This window comes from Epinephelus lanceolatus, chromosome 21 (assembly GCF_041903045.1).
Source record: "Epinephelus lanceolatus isolate andai-2023 chromosome 21, ASM4190304v1, whole genome shotgun sequence".
NCBI classification, from domain to species: Eukaryota; Metazoa; Chordata; class Actinopteri; order Perciformes; family Serranidae; genus Epinephelus; species Epinephelus lanceolatus.
This window is the reverse complement of record NC_135754.1, coordinates 26,366,405-26,383,919: the sequence shown is the minus strand read 5'-3', so window position 1 is coordinate 26,383,919 and position 17,515 is coordinate 26,366,405. Positions and strand designations below refer to the sequence as shown.

General features: G+C 42.4%; 1 protein-coding gene across 3 annotated transcripts in view; it reads left to right on the top strand.

Moving 5' to 3' along the window:
• Positions 1 to 624: 624 nt before the first annotated feature.
• The window catches only part of LOC117247024 (C-terminal-binding protein 2), a 151,171-nt gene continuing 134,280 nt past the window's right edge, over positions 625 to 17,515 (top strand). For 2 of the 3 annotated variants that reach the window (XM_033611098.2, XM_033611102.2), the window contains exon 1: positions 626 to 974. The gene's annotated coding sequence lies outside the window, so the exon portion shown is untranslated. Of the gene's footprint in view, positions 975 to 17,515 lie in introns of all 3 variants that reach the window. The other variant, XM_033611097.2, reaches the window with a different exon arrangement.

Below are 17,515 nucleotides of genomic sequence, written 5' to 3'. Positions count from 1 at the left end.
AGCAGTGAGTGACAACAACCCTGCCCACATTTAAGAGTACAGTTTGCGGTGGAAACACTAGGGTCTAGGTACCATGTCTGAAGGGTTACTATTGGTTCCAAAGGTACCATACTGAAAGTGTTTGGTGGAGACGGGACTTAGCTGTCCGTTATTTACTCACTCTGTCGCATGAAACGTTACTTCAAAATAAAAACTTGTGCTGGAAATTCACTGTACTTAAAATAAAGTGTGTTTTTAACAAACTTGAGATGTTTGTCACTTAATTGCGGTGCAAGTTTTAGAACTTATTATATTCCATATCTGTCATTATATCCCCTAAATCCTGCACACTGGACCTTTAAAGTGATTTTCTTTAATAAAAATTTAACCCTTAAGAGAAAAAACAAGATGGTCATTTCTGATAAAAACAAGATTTCCCATTTGACCACATCATTTCTGCTAAGCATGTGAGCAGAAGGTGTGTGTGTGTGTGTGTGTGTGTGTGTGTGTGTGGTGGAGGAGGAGGAGGAGGAGGAGGGGGCTATTTCTTCTTCTTGGTTTATGTCATTGGTTTAAACGACCCAAGACCCCGCCTTGATAAAAAAGGAGAGTGTGACTACAGCCAAAGAGAGAGAGGAGGGGAGAGGGGGGGGAGACAGGGAGGAAAAAAATAAAGCAGTGAAACAGTTAGACAGACACCTACTCGGCGTCCACGAAAATACGCTCGGCCGTGTTTTAATAAACAAGGACGCGTATTAACACATTGTAGCCTGTTTCCCCCGGTGGGTTATCACTCCTCTGTATCCGTCCGTTCCTTCCCATCTGCTCAAAGGAGCCGCTTGTTGTAGCGCGCGGAGGATTAATAAGGTGGAAATCAGAAAATTACTCCAAATCTTCACATGAAACATTTCTCCCCGGAGCGGATGATGCTGCCGCCGACGTGTGCCTAAAAAAAAGTCGGCTTCTCAACTTGCCATTAGACGTCATTCACCCAGGTAAGACCGCATTACACGCCGCTTTCTTTCCCCACGTTTAATTCAGTTTCTCAGTGTTTGAGAGGAGAGTTAGCCATGACTGGCTGCCGTCGGCTCTCAGGTCCGCATACAAGCTCTGGCCATGTGTGTCCACCTTACTGCGCCATGAAGATGGGGGAATGGTCGGGGTGGGTTGTACACACACACACGCACACACGCACACACGCACACGCGCACACACACACACACACACACACACACTGACAGTATTTCTGACCACGTAAACTGGCGTAACTGTCAATTGTTGGCGTTTCCCCTTCAAACGCAGCCATTAGTGTCCCTCACCTTTACATCGCTGTTGTTTTAGCTCTACCCCGCGAGGAGTGTGTGTGTGTGTGGCTCAAAAGAAAATAGGAAGTGCATTGTTAGAGCTTGTGGAGTTGTGTGTGTCTTCATGCTTTCCAGTGAGGCTTTTTTTTTGCTCATAAATCCTCTAATACCTCACACTTGACCCGGCTGACTGAGTTTTTGCAGGAGAGTAGTGTTGTGAAAGACGTCATCCTGTGTAATCTTCAGCTGCTGCTGCTCAGCCTGGACATGTCCTTTTTTTAATTTTATTTTTTAAATGACTATCTGCTGCCCAAGCTGCACCACAGCGCCTGACCTTTCACGTGTATTTGTTTTAGCACCATTTTAAACTTTAAAGCAGCTGTCACACATTATTACACAAGATCAGAGGCTGCCTAAACTTTTTTTTTTCCTGCACCCACAAGTGATTAAAGCAGTGGATCAAACACCTGCATTTGATGACATTTTTGCCTGGAGGAATCCCACCCGAAAGGGTTTTGTGGTTCGGTGTGGAGAGCTGCATGAGATCTGCATGTGTGCAAATAAACTGGAGTTAGGAACTCTTGTTGTTAAGTGAGTAAAATGCAAGTGAGCCTCATGTTTCAGGAGATGCCCCTGCTATGATACCCCTCTGGAGGCTCCAGGATGTGACTTTGAAAACCACTGGAGGAGAATAATGGACTGATTTTTTTGTACTTCCCACTCTTGGATGCTTTGGTGCATTTTACTCAGGCTAATTTATCTTGTTTATAGTAGCTGAGCTGATATTCGCAATGAGGATTTAGCACTGGAGAGTGTAAACTTAAAAAAAAAAAAAAAGCTCAGGAAAGTGCATCTTATGTTTACAGCCACTGTTGGGTGCTGCCAGTTTATGAATGAGCCGCTAATTGCCCCGTGTTAACTTGTTAATTACACACACTAAAGTATTCTTACACGTTATTGGGCTAATTAATTCGCTGATTAGTCTGAAAACATGACAACAGGACACGACGTGTTGGATTAATGAACTACAGTTATCTTAATTTCTTATCACTCATCATTAAAAGCATCGTCAGTCTTTTGTTCTTGTCAACAGAGATGATTTCTGTCCTCCTGATGCAGCACCTAAAATGTCATCTTGATAAATCAAAGTGAATCTTAAAGGGATAGTCTGGATTTTTTTAAAGTGGTGTATTACCTACAGTACATGGAGGTCGGCATGCTCCCAGATGGGAGACGAGAGTACCACGACGGAAGCTCAGAGATGCACCACTGTGGACGGGGGCAGCAGCAAAAAGTATTTAAGCCACTTTAAAAAGAGGCTGAAAAAAAATCAATATCAGATTAAGTGAACACTACACTGAGAATATTTTTATTGCACTACCTTGCCGTCAGACAACTCTTCTGAACAGGAAACCAAAGCCGTTATCTGCACTCCTTTCAGTGCCACCAGACTCCATTGACAAAAACAGTAATTGTACCTCCCACAACACGGGAGTTGCTGACCTACATCTGCCTCAGTCGGTTAGTTTGTTTGCGTTATAGTGTGACTAGGGCTGTGTGATATGACGATATATGTCGTGTGACGAGAGAAAAATGTCTATTGTTTCATATTTTGCTCTATCGTTTATATCGTTGTGACACAAATTATACTTTTTACGGCAATACGACAACTTTTTATTCATTGGATTACAATGTGCTATATCGGGATAGGTATCATCATCGGGATATGAGATTTTGGTCATAGTGTGACTTCTATGTTTTTAAATGGTTAGTTCAGATTCACCAAAGTCGCACAATAATACGAACAAACTAATCGACTGAGGCAGCTGAAGACCTGCAACTCCTGTGTTGTGTGAGGTAAAATTACTGTTTTTATCAATGAATTCTGGTGGCATAGATAACGGCTTTAGCTTCCTGTTGGAAAGAGCTGTCTGATGATGAGGTAAAGTGGTGAAAATATTCTAAATATAGCGTACATTTAAACTGATACTGATTTTTTTAGGTAGCTAAAATACTTTTTGCTGCTGCCCCGTCCACAGCGGTGCATTGCTTCGCTTCTGTTGCGGCACTCCTGCCTACTTCTTCAAACTGGGGATGTGCCGACCACCATGACTGAGTTTGAAATAGTACCTCATACAACGTCACTTTAAAACTTCCTGAAGAACTTGTATTGATAGTCACAAGAAAGTTAGCAATAAGAGAATTGAATTTTGAGGGTGACCTTGGCAACGCAGCTCTTTCTCTGCCTTTATTGGATGAGGAAGGGGGTGTGTGCCTGGAGGAGTATAAGGCCACTACAGATGTGTGCAGCTCGGACATCTGCTCTGTTGTCTGCCATTGTCAAGGAAGCAGTTAAGATGGTGGGCAGATCGGCACAACAGGGCTCCCTTGTCAGAAAAGCTCCATTAAACTGCTCCGGTCACAAGTGCAGCAGGAAAGTGGTCATAACACTGAGTAGTGCTCCTTTTCCTCACATGCCAGGTACATTCACAATCATTACTACTCCACAGTGAATCTTTCTTTTTTCCTTGAGACACTCAATTCTTCATTCATAACCAACAAAGTTGCCATACATAAGTAAGAGACGGCGACACATTTTTTTTGCGAAACCCCCCTTTTCTTCCACTTACCTTCCCCCATTGTAAGACAGTGTTATCGTTAAGAATGGGGACTGTCATATTTCCAGGGAGGAAATTGAACAGACTCAGTTAGTCGACCCCGTGAAGAGCCTGCCCTCTGCCATCCTCTTCTGTGTTGCCGAGCAGCACCCTATCACTCAAGGCAATTGAACGTCTCTGAGGGGACCTCTGTTAGCCCCGTGCAATATTTATTACCATCCATCATCCCAAGACTCTCGCTCTACGGGTGAATAACAGTGGCTGCTAAGTTCTGTGTTAAAAAGTTCCCTCGCCAGCGACCATTAGAAGGGATTTATGGCAGCAGCTTCCCTGGAAGTGCTGTGAAAGCGAGACGGAGCATGTTTCAGAGTCCCTGCATACCCGCTGGGCTGTGGTACCAAATATGTCATGGATAAAATTCTGACTGGTTGAAGAGCTGCCTGAATTTCCCTTCTTTTCCTTTTCTAGTTTGTCTTCTTAATAGGTTCTAGTGGTCAAATTAGTCGACTGGCAGAAAATGAATCTGCAATTTTGCTAATTGAATAACTGTTAAAGTCATTTATCAAGCTGGAAAAGCTGAACATTTGCTCGTTGCAACCTCTTGAATGTGAGGATGTGCTGCTTTTCTCCTCTGTGCATCTTTATAAATTGAATGCTTTTTAGTTTTGGTTGGACAAAACAAGCTCTTTGAAGATGTGAGCACTGTGGGAGGTTGTGATATGGGCTTTTCTTGGCTAAACAATTATTAAATTAACAGATAATAAAAGTAATCTTTAGTTGCAGTTAGGGATGGGATTTGATAGGATTTTATTAATACCAGTGCCATCATCGACTCTGCTTATTGTCTGATTCTTTATCAGTTCCCTTGTTGATTCCTGATCAATTTTCTGTGTGAAGAAAAAGCAGGCCCACAAAGGGTTTTCTGCCTCAACTCAAGTGTTTTATCTCCGAGTCTGAACACAGTGTAGAAACGTTGCAGCATGGTGCTAATATTATTATAACAGGATGTTTACTGCTGCTCAGTTGGGATGGGGTGGCACTTGTTGTAGGGATGGGCATTTTAAGCATGTCCATATTTGAGTAATTGCATTAAATTATTATAGTGTACTCAAGTACGCTCACAAAAAAATCTGCTGTAAGAATAGGAATGTAAGCTGGCCAAAATAAAAGTGCAATTTGAATTTGTTTTTTTCATTGAATTACAACCAGGCTTTAATCAGCCCTGTAAACCATTAATTAAAAGTTGGCATGAGAGAAATCAGCAAACTTTCTTTTCGAAGAGCCGTCTCCAGAGCCGCTTTCCTCCCAAAGTCTGCCCAGTTAGCATGAACTAACACAGCAGCGGCGGCTAACATCCAACATAGAGCTGTGTAACGGTCTTGACAAACTCACCCTAACACCAAAACGTCTCATTTCTATCTTTAAACCGGTTAAAACCACTTAAGGCCCATTAATGCTCAATGTTAAATACGGATCCGGATCCAGACAGAGCCTTTTGTCCATGCTCTGCGTTCATTTCGTCTGTATTTCTGAACGTTTACATAAAGCTTACGGATACGGGCCAAACGGAGCAGTACAACCGGAAACCATAGGGGCAGTGTTGCTGTCATTACCTGATACGTAGCTCTAGTGAGACACGAAGAAGAAATAACAATGGCGGAACTTTTTGAGGAAAGGTTGTGCAAGTTTGTTACAAACTATAAACATCTCATCACGGCCTCCTACAACACTGCCTCTGTTTTTGTCTTTTATGCAAGAGGTACATTATCATTATCTCCTCCACAGTCGCCATGTTTGTTTTTGAATTTGTTGTTGTCATAAACTTTTGACTCTGGGCTGCCCCCTGGTGGATATATTGGTTAACATCCATGCCAACGTAAAGGACGGATGGAAGTATGTGGGCAGTGACGGTAACATCGTTTGAAACGGACGTATACATTTTCATACATAAAGGGAGCATAAATGGGCCTTTAGGTGTGTGCGGGTGGACTCTCACCAACTGTTACCCGATGCGGAGCTCACACTCCTACAGCAGTAGTCTAGTAATAAACCGAGAGAGAGCGATAAATTGCACGCAACTCTGAAATAAAATCAGATTTTACCCATTAGGTAAGTAAAAAAAAAGTCATGTTCATATTTGAAAGGTTGAGCAGGGTTAACTCTGTACTTTGAATGAATACAGATGTCCAAATGAGTTCTTGAATACTCATGCTCATCCTGAGAGCATAGAGTGTTAAATTCATGGCATTCCCGGAATTTAATCCCAAGTTGCGTGGAAAGGTGTTTTAGCATATTGCTGGTGAAATTACCATTTTACAGACATTACACGCAGCATTGCTGTCATCTTTCTTTGCGAAATGAAGCTACGCTTTGGACTGTCTCTTCCTCTCCGCCGCGACTCCTTCTCGTTGCAAGTTTTGAGCAGTGTAAACGCATGAATTTAACGTCATTGTGTTGCAGTGCATAACTGTCAGAAATGTAAAATTGTATAAAAGGATAAAGGGAGCTGATAGCTCGGAGGCATACGACTGCAATGAATCAGACAATTTGGAGACGGCTCGTAATTGGAACTAGTTCTAGATTGCCATACATCCTAATTTTGCAAGCAGAAGATGCAGTGCCACAGCCCTAAGTCATATTTAAGTCATGTAACTAAACTTGTACCTTCATACATCATGTTTATACAATTAAATTCCAATACTTACAGCATTACAAATGGCAAAAGAGACAGCAAATATGTCTCTATCTTCTGTGCAGTCATTTTCTTTGTAGCAAGTCTTTCTCACCGCAGAGATAGTAGCGATAATGATCTAATATTCACCATGGTCTTTAATAAGCATCATGTAATGTATGCATACTGTGCTACTGAGCTGGTAAATCCTGCCTCTGTGTCCTTTTGAATGAGATGGAGCACGCGTTGTGTGAAAATTAGTATATCTGTGTGTGCTCGCTACCTCTCGATATCGTCTTTGATCCTGCAGAGATGAGATCGTCTTTTCCACTCTGATGAGATTGTTTGTTTGTCAGAGTTGGAAACAATTGGAATGAATCTGGTAGCGAGTGAAGCAATATAGACGGGGGCTGCACTGTAAATGAATGCCTTACTGTGCTCCTTTTAGGTCAATTTGAATATGTGTTTTTAATTGGTCTCTGAAGGCTAAGACTTCTCTTTTCTGCCTTCCTCAAAAGTGTCTGCATGATGTGACTATGTTGAGCTGAGGAGCCCGGGAGCGGTGGTGTTCATTTGAAGCCTGGCGAACATGCTCATTATCTCCAACCAAAGGCAAGATTGATTTAGCTGAAAGCTGGGGTAATTTTTGAAAAAAAAAAAAAAAAGAAAATACACGGAGGTAGAACTGTAAACTGATCAAGACAGTAATTCTTGCAGCGGATCGCTCTCGGTCAAAATGAATAAGTTTAAAACTCCACGCTACAGTGGAAGCTGCTCGGGTACCTTCGCTACTCGCAGCAACTAAAGGCGCCATCACTCAGCCGCAGCTACTCTCTCATGGCTTCAGAACTCCTCTAACCTTTAGAAATGCTATATTGAAAAGATATCTCAAAGAAACATTTTGCTTGTCATTCCCATTTCTTTGCTTCTCTGTTCTCCTGAGGCACTCTTCATCTTCATTTTTTTTAAAGCACATTGAAGAGTGTGTGTTTGTCGAAAGGGGGGGCTATCAGATTTTTCCCCTGTCATCGCTTACTCCCCCATTGCTATAATTTCATTGACAGTGGCAGCAATTGTGTTTTCTGGAGCTACACAGGGGTAAAGGATACAGTAATTGGTGCAGTGAATGTCTTTTTCATGGTAACAGGGAACCCTGTGCCAGCGCTATTCTCTGCACCGTACAAAGAGACAAGATCCAGTGATAGGGCCTGTATAAGAGATCTACAGTATTCTCTAACACAAACAGATGTATTTTATTCTGGCTGAAACTAGTAGACCTGAATCTCAAGTGGTTTCAGCGTTGGCTAGCAGATAGGAGTTCTTCTGCAGTTATTGGATTGGATGTAACAGTCACTCTGTGCTTTTATCTCGCACCGCTCTGACTCTGCATTAGCATCAGGGGAGAGCGAGGTGGCCATGTAATAAAGTGGAAGTGCATTGTCTTTCAACCATGTAAAAGGTCAAGTAACTCTTGTACATTGGCCCCTGTTGGCTGATGTCAGAGACAGTCCTGTTAGCATTAAGGTATGATGTCGTCAGGCAAAGCAGCAGCACAGCAATTAGAGTTATTAATTATTTTCTTACAACTTAATACTCTTTCATTTAATGCATATTAATTGATGTGCTCCCGAATCCACACTCGCATAATCCACCAAGGATTTCTCAAAGGCAAGCACAAAAGGCTTTTATTATCTTAAGGAGGAAGTGGTCTTTTGGGACGTAAAGTGCCCCTGCTCAATTGTGTATTACATTATGAAACAGACGTAAGTGAAATGAAATTACAACATATCATCAGCACGGTGAAGGATCCTATTGAATAATTACCTCGGCAGGGCCATTGTTGTAATGTCAGACTTGTTCTTTTGGATGTGACGGAAGGTGGTGGTGGTGGGGGGTTTATGAAGTCCTCGTGCGAGGGAGTAAAAAGCAGTTTCAAGGTTAAACTGTGTGAAGGCCAAATGTTTGGGGAGGGTGGATTAATTTCATGTCCCATAATGTGATTTGCAATATCTCCTCCTCTCCTGCCCTTGGTTTCTTTGGAGATGCGCAAGCCTGATGAGAGCTGAGAGCAGGAGGGGGGTGCCGTAACTACCGCCTGCATTTATAAGTGTTTACAGGGCTACTAAATGAAATTACGGGAGATGATGCATGCTTACAAATTCACCATCATTCCCAGACCCCCGTCTCATTACGGAATACAAATTCAGCGAGTATCCTTCTGGTGCACCGTAGAGAAAATTAGCTTTCTCCCATACATGCAAGCATGCACAAACACTGTCACATACATAAATACATACAAACACAGGATGGGTGGTGGTGGGGGGGGGGGCTGGGGGGTTCGGTTCCAGGAAAAATCACTGTGCATCATTAATTGCAGGGCAGGCTATGAAGGAGGGAGAAGGACCACCGTGATAACAGCGGCAAGATCCCTCGCTGCTCAGACGGCCTTAGAAGCCTGCTGCACTCGACACTTTATCACAGTATCTGCAGCTTATCCCTGCGTATCTGCATATCAGCCCAGTTAATGAATCTGTTGGGTTGTCTCGTTTCTGGCAAATTCTGTGTAATACAAATGTCCTGATAGATATGCATGCATTTCGTACAGCGCCATTAACAGAGATAAATTTGAACAAGTGCACGGAAACCTCACAGTATGTATGCAGTATGAGGAAGTGATAAAATCAGTGATTGAGGTCAGCATATAGGTAGTGATAGGCTGGAGGCTGTTCATTGGAGGTGGTCGGTATCAGTGGCAGCGTTTCCTCCCCACTGCACAGTGCTGACATGCAACATTAGTGATTGAAATTCAGTTAGAATCAAAGTGATATCCACTTGTGCTGCTCGGATCCAGCAACTAGATTATGACTCCACAAGAAAACTCGATGTACACTGACATTCTGTAAGATTTTATTTAATAGGTTGGCAGTGAAAAGGCTGAACATTTTAAGTGTTTTATAACATGAACAAAAAAAATCACATTAGAAGGATGTAATGTGAATTTTTTAAGCTTTTCTGTAATACATATAATGATGAATTTCCATTGATTTGTAATATTTGCGGTACGGATGCACCGAAATGAAAATTTGTGGCCGAAGCCGAATAAAATTAAACGCTTGGCCAAATACCGAGTACCGAATACCGAATACTGTTGTTTAGTTTTTCATTAGTTTTGCAAGTGAACCCCCTCCAGATTAGTGTTGTCACGGTACCAAAATTGGGACCCACGGTACGATACCAGTGAAAGTATTACGGTTCTGAGTAGTATCACAATACCACAGCGAAAACGAGGCAGATGTGCCTTTTGTCATTTCTAAAAAGATAAATCACTTTTCTATAATACATCAATGATATTTCAATGGAATAAATTACTTACTGACTTATTCATACTTCAAAAACAACATCAATAAGTGATTAACATAGGGGGGATCAAAATAAAATAAATAAATAAAATAAAAATCAACCAGCCGCCCTCCTCCCCTGACAAGTAAAGAACAGTCCCTTCATAAGTAAAGAACAGTCCCTAAAGTGCGGTGAGGTTTGAGGACTGTTACTGCCAGAAAGAGAGAAATGTGAACGGCTCGTTTCTCCTCTGACACGTCACACCTGTGTGCCGCCACGGCTCGGCTGTTCAGGTCCTTTTGGGCAGTCATGACGCCAAGTAGAGGACATTATTGGAGCCGGACTTCTTCGTCGCCGGTAATCTTGCACCGCGGAGCACTATGACTGCCGTATTTGACAGGAATACGTATTCCTGTCTGTGTCTGTGACCCCCGTTCAACCCACAACTGGTGGGATTCGCCTTTCGTTTCTGCTGCTGGTTGAAATCTGTACTTGCACAGCGTACTGAATGATTTATTTTGCTGGCACAGAACTATTTTTAGTCGCAAATGTGAAAACACGCCGCAATTATTCAGCCTTTCTTTTCACTTACTCCACCAAATACCAAATGTGTGTTTTTTTGCAATATTCGGCCGAATATATTCGGTTACCGAATATTCGGACTGCCACACATTTTCTGACCTGGAGCTAAATAGGATAAGAAATACACTACTTTAAAGTGAAGTAAAGGCCTAAATTTAAAAGTTAAAATTAGGAATGTACCGATTGTGAAATTTTGAGCTGATACTAATGTTTAAAATAACAATTTGGCTGATAGCTGAATCCAATACCAATGTTTTGTTGTTGTTTTTTTGTTTTTCTTGTCATTTATCCCCCCATTTTGTGCCAGGAAAAGAAAGAATTCATCACTATAAAATCATAACTGAACTGTTTTTACGTCATTTAGCCATCCATTACACTATCTTTGAATGAGAACAAATTAAGTCATACAAATTTAGGTAATAACCTTTAATTTGAAAAACCTTTAGAAGCAGTTTTATTATATAAGTATCCAAATACTCTCTAACATTTATCATATATTGCTGTGAAAACATCATCAAATTTCTCCTTTAAACAAATGTGTTGTCCAAGTATCTCACCAAAAACTACATTTTACAAGATTTCATTTGAACACATCATGAGAACGTTAAGATTTCCCTTCACCCAATACTAATTTTTACTAAATTGAGCATGAATGCATGTAACTCGATGCAACCTCTGTTAGCTGTTAGATCTGGCTACCGGCTGCTACTGGCTAATGTTAGCTAGCTCTCCTCCTGCTGATTTCAACGCAGATTTGTTGTTCACAATTAAGCATTAACTAAATTTACTGTGTTGTTTCATCCCTCTGGCGTCTCTGTTCGTCCCAAACAAGTTTTCTCTTGTCCCCAGAACAGGGGGACACCGTTAGACTCGAGCCTTGCTTTTTAGACTGCGCAAAATTGATGCGACACAGCAGCAAACATCGACCACTGCCATCGGCGAATGTCATCTTATTTGCCAATGGCAGTCAACAAGGCGAATATCGTCCGATACCGATGCTTGGCCGATAAATCAGTGCATGCGCAGTATTGTGGCTGCATCCCAGGTGAGGTAACAGGGCCTAGAGGACAGCCCAACTACTCAGTAAAACAGAGTGAAATTTCTTACCATAACTACAATGTTTTGTGATTTTTTTTTTTTCCCCCCTCTTGTACTCAATTTTGTGTGACCGATTTCCAAACACTGCCACTGTTGTCACTGCTAACTCCACCGACAGCCTGAGGAGGGGATAGACAGATATGTGCCTTTAGAGCCACGTGAAAGCCATGTTGTTTAACCTGACTGTGAGGAAGACTGCACAATCCTTGACCCCGACTTTCCAGATCCCACCCACCACTGTGCAGGTGACCAACCAGTACGAGCAAGGAGATTAATACTCACTGTCGTAGCTTGTTCTCTGTTGTGATAGGTGAGGATTTTGCCTCTGTGCAACCTGTGTACCCCAGCAAATAATGATTTAGTTTCTACCTCAAGAAAACATACCATCTGGTCCCGAGCCCAGCATGCTCTATCAAGCTCAACCACACATAGTTATAATCCTAACACCATCAGCAGGATGGTGCCTTGTAGGGTTGTACTGGTGGGCAGAATTTACCGACAGCAGTCATGATTAATTTGGCACTAGAAAATATAAAACCACTTCTCAGATGCAACGTTATGTACTTCAGAGATGCCTGTCTCACTCTGTTGATTCACAATCGGCTCCAATATTGACAAAAATGATCAGCAGCTGGAAGAGGAAGAGGGATTAAACTGAACATAAACCGACCACGCATTCACACCATCAGCCACAACAAAAGAGCGCCGAGAGACGAGGGAGCAACAAGGTGGTCGCGAGGTGGAAGGACAGAGTGGCGAGCTTGCACTTAGAGACAACATTAAGTGGTCCTTTTATCGAAATTAGAAAATAGAGAATGGACAGTTTGAGGTGGAGGAAATGCACTGAAGCAGTCACCAGGTATATTTCCAAGGAGATGCTGTCGTGTCACTCAGTTAAAATGAGTCTTTTTCAGAAAAGCTGAAAAACGCCTAAAGTGTCGGTCCTTGAATGTTAGCAGCTTTTCCCTGAAAGGTGTATTAGGTTTGCCGCTGTGGGCTGCATCATGTCTGTTAGGAAAGAAATTAATGTAGGCAAACATATGCATGCTTTGAAATTGGTTTTCCACTTTTGTTTTATATGTTGCTGTCGTGTCAGAGTGGGGAATATGTATAGGAATATACTTCCTCTTCCTATTTGCATGCCCCGTCTTTGTCACAGTGGCCACTTTAGTTTTCCAGTGAAATCTCATCTTGTTCTGCTGTGAAAGGAACAAGGAGAGAATTGCATACAAATGCTGTTCCAGGTGTCCGTTGCAACATGCCTTAGTATTTTAAACCTCTCCCAGGACATTCATTGTGTACTCCGCTGGGGGTGACCCTCCCACCTTTTACATGCACATACACACACAGCAGAAAACCAGTGCATCTGTGCATCAAGTTGCCGTTCCTCTCCTTCCTGGTTTCCAGGAAAAGCTATATTTCATTGAGCTCAGTATTACCTTCCCTTGCAGAAAGTGAACTCTATTTTTTTTGTTGTTTTCAGATTGCCTCCCCTGCCAGAGCAGCTGCAGTCTGATGCAGTGCTGTTAGGTTTGATCCACCTCCCACTGACTTCCCACTTTGGCCAATTGTTAAAGCGTATTCAGACAAACAACTGCACTAAGGGAACAAAAAAAAAGGTTGTTCCTGGCTACTTTTGTGGCAATGCATTGCCACAGCATCCTACATCGCACCGCTCTATCAAAGCAAACTCACTCACCCTGCAGCATTTGGCTCATTTGCAATTTACCTGCCCAGAATTTAGATGTAAAGGAAAAATTATTGCGGCTGTTAAAACTTTCCAGAGTTATACAGCCCTGCCCCAAAGGTGTGAAAATACCCCATGCAGGGTCTTGGCATTTGAAAGACCTTCAAACTAGACTTCTTGGTTGTTATTTTATTGTCTTCCTGTACCCTACAGCAGCAGCAACACAGCCCTGTAGTGCCGTTGTTTGCAGTCACTTAGGAGAATGAAGGTCTACTCCTTCACACTTTCTAATCTCTCTTCCTCTCTTGCTTTTTCCCTGCGCACGTATCCATCTCCATTCCCCCTCCACCCTACTGAAGGTCTCATTGCTTATGTAATGTCTCTAAACATTTGTGCAGCATTAGGGGAAGTCAGGCATGCCAAAACTGTGCAAAACGTCCCTCTGTGCACCCCATAGAGGTGGGACAGATGGCAACCCTCGTTCCCAGTCTTGTAAACTGCCTGTGACAGGAGAGATGGCGCATACACAGCTGAACTAGGGCAAAGCTAACTAAGGCTTTACAGACAGTGGTGGACACAGTTGCATGCACACTCATCAGCGAGATGCTTATTATCTCATCTCAGTTTGGTTCTCACCACATTGTTTTTTGGCTGTTAATTACAGCACAGTGTTTATTGGTCGCCAATGTACGGGAAAGTTGATAAGCACTGTAAATGTGCCGTCGCTCCACCTGTGATCCAGGTTGTAGCTCACCTATAACAAAAGCTATCAGATTTTAGCATTAGATCATCCATCACGGTGTTAAAGAAGGTGACCCGGAGTTGCTTTCTAATTCAGTCGTTAATCACCGCCACAGCAGAGTGTCGGGCACTTTCACTTTGTTCCCCCCTTAACAACTCTCTGGGCAGAGTCCATTACTGAGTAAACAGACACAGAAGAAATGAATGAAGATGCCCAGTGCAGAACCCCCAGAGGTGAGATCAAATGGCAAGCCCGGTGATGATGAGGGATGTTTATGGCTGGCACTCTATTAAGAGGAGGCTCTTCCCTGCTGGCGCATAATGAACATCTACCTTGTGAAATGGTTGTTCCGAAGCTTTTTCCTTACACTGAATTACCGGTCATTTTCATCAAAATGTGCACTAATTGCTCTCAGCGGCGAGCCAGGGAAGAGGGCCACTGATAGAGAGAATGAGTTTTAGGGTAACTTGGCAAGGTGACTGGCTTATGGCAACATTAGCCATGTTGATTTGAATAAATCTCCGACACCATATTCCCCCCTTTGTGTGTTAATGAAAGCCAGTTATGTCCTTGGAGGATGATATTTCAGGCCTGAACTCTTCTTCTTTTTTTTTTTTTCTCTGTGTACACGGTAACGCCTCCTCCAGATGTCCCCCACTGCGGGAGGCTGCGAGGCACATGCAAGAGGCTTACCGCCAACCACACACACACAAACACGCACACACATAGTCAGACCACCTCTGGGGGGGGCACTTCAGCTGACCTGTTACGAAATGAGACAAGAGCAATAATAGCAGAAATAAGACTGCAGAGCAAGTGTATGTTGTTTCTATCAAGACGAGAGTTAAATATTGCTGACAAAAAGGGCAGCGTGTGTGGTGGGGGAGAAATGCAAAAACGTCTCAGATAGGAGAATGTTTTCGGAAACCACAGACAATGTACCATCTGCACACGGCAGGGTGTGCGAGCGACACTGGACTACCGCTGTGAGGAACTATTGCATTGTTATTAAATGGCTGTTGCCTCACTGGCAGCCATATTAAAGCCTCAGATCCTGTGCCTGATGCAAGGCAACGAGGAGGAGAGAAGAGGGGGAGAAAAGTAAAAAAAAAAAAAAAGCTCAGAACCAGCCTGGCCTTCTGGACATGGTGACACGATGTGCAGCTGCGATGGCACAGATTAGAAGATGGCAGTGCAAAATTCTTCAAAATGAAAAGGCAGCAAAGAGGCTTTTTTTTCTCTCTCTCTCTTTTTCTCCTCTAACCTCTCTACCTCCCTCTCCCCGCCCACCACCTCTATTGGCTCAGCATCTTATACAAGGTGCAGCGAGAGGACAGCTTTTTTTGTACTCCGGAGCTGTGTCTTAAGAAATGCAAATATAGCAGCTCAATCCATACCAGGTCTTGTTGTGGAGGTCAGATTTTCTTTTCATATTAAACTTTTTTCCTGACGCTCACCACGTTAACTTAAGTCACTCTGCGCCCCTCAAGCAGTTCATCTGCAAAATTAATTTCATTTTGCACTCGCTATAAAGTCTTGTCTCTCTTTTCATGGCTGAGGAGTCTGGATCCACTCCTGCCACAGTAGCGTGTTGACTTATTGATGCTCGGTGCCCTTTGTGCACACTGAACCAGTGGCAGACAGTGCATGAAATGCCACTGAAGAGTAAGAGTTGATTAGCTCCCTTTGCTCTTCCTCGTCTCATTCCCTCACACTCAGGGCAGTAAAATGACTCTTGAGATTGCGCACTCTGCTAACAGTTTCTTGTTAACTTTCTTTGTGCCAGAGGTTATTGAATGCATAGTCGCTGAATTCTTGTCTCTGACACATGCCGAGCTTTCTGTGCGGCTTCCGCCTATATTGATGCAAGAAAAATGTACCAATAGATTCTTTCATTGCTCTAAATGTTTTTGACCCTGAACAAACTGCAGGCTTTATGACGATTGCCCAGCATTCCCATTCTGTCCAGCCCAGTCTAGTTACAGATCGTGCTTCCACTGAATGGGGCCTCAATGTAGGAGAAATCGTTTTTATTACATTTATGTCTGCACAATATTGAAAAAAAGTGACATTGCGATATTTTTTTCTTCTGCAGTATTTATTGCGATATGAAACAATACAGGAATTTGCACCCGATTACTTGAATAGCTCTACTTGGAAATTATTATTCATATCTGGAATTATTATTATTATTATATGAGACTATGTATCGTCTTAGATTTTGGACATCATTGTATCGTGATATGGCATAAATGGTGTTTTTCCCTCGTTTTAAAGGCTGAATTACAGTAAAGTGATGTAAATTTAGCAACATACCAGACTTTATATTTGTTTTAACACTTACCTTAACCTTAAGTCGTTATATCCACATTATTGATGATTACTGATCAGAAATCTCATCGTGATAATATTTTCTGAAAAAGAAAACAAAGGAAAACAACAGTCATCCCCACAACTTTTTTGCATCAGAGAGTATTTGGTCGGAAATATTGCTATGTTGGATTTTGTCTCTCAGTCCAAGCATTAATGAAGTGCTTTTGAGGAGATTTGAAAATATCGAGATAAATATTGTGTATCAAGATATAGCCTTAAAATATGCCCCATGAAATACAAAGATACGAATTGAAGCTGAAAAACAACTTCTTACTCTAAAGACTTTTTCTGAGGGGGAGGACGAAGTTCGAATCTTGGCTTGCGTCATCTAGGGTCATGTCTCAGTTGATGCACGAGATTTGAAAATGATTGCTTAAAGGGGGCGTGGCTAATTACAATTAATTTGAATTTTAATACATTTCACATTCCGTACCTCAAAAAATCCTAATAAATCACCAGTGTGTCCTACAAAGCTTCAGAAGTCCGTCACTCTATATTTTTTTAGAATATGCAAAATGAATTAACATCTACATCTCCAAAAGTCTTCATCTAAATGCAACCACGGTTGATACAAACATTCTTTGGATAGTAGTTGTCACATATTTCAGGTAGTGTTCAGACATTTCTATTTGATCTACAATGAAATCGGTACAATGGGTGACTTACCATGACACCACTGTATTCATGTAATACTTCTCTATCAATCCAAGCCTAAAATTAGGGGGCTCCCTCATGTAGCTCCCTTTCGCTCTTCGCTCATTTTGAGGTCGTGGTCGACTACTAGCGGGGTGCGCTATGGTTATTAATCAGAGTGTAGATTAATGTTAACGTTACCTTTCCAGCCTTGTGGCTCTGAACAGTCGTCAAGAGACCACTGGTTTATTTAGGCTAACGTAATTCGGTTTAGCCATTGCTCGTAGCTAGTAAATAGCTTTTACGGGCTTGCATCTCTGCGGTGAATATAGTTGGCAGACGTTGTGATAATGTTGCACAAAACATGGCCCTTTGTATAGTCGTTGTACTGGAACCTGAGCTCATCTGGACACTTTTCTGCTGACGACTGTAGCCTCGGAAAAGCATGTGCTTCACTGTGTTTGCATTTGCCGGCCCAGTCATGCTACT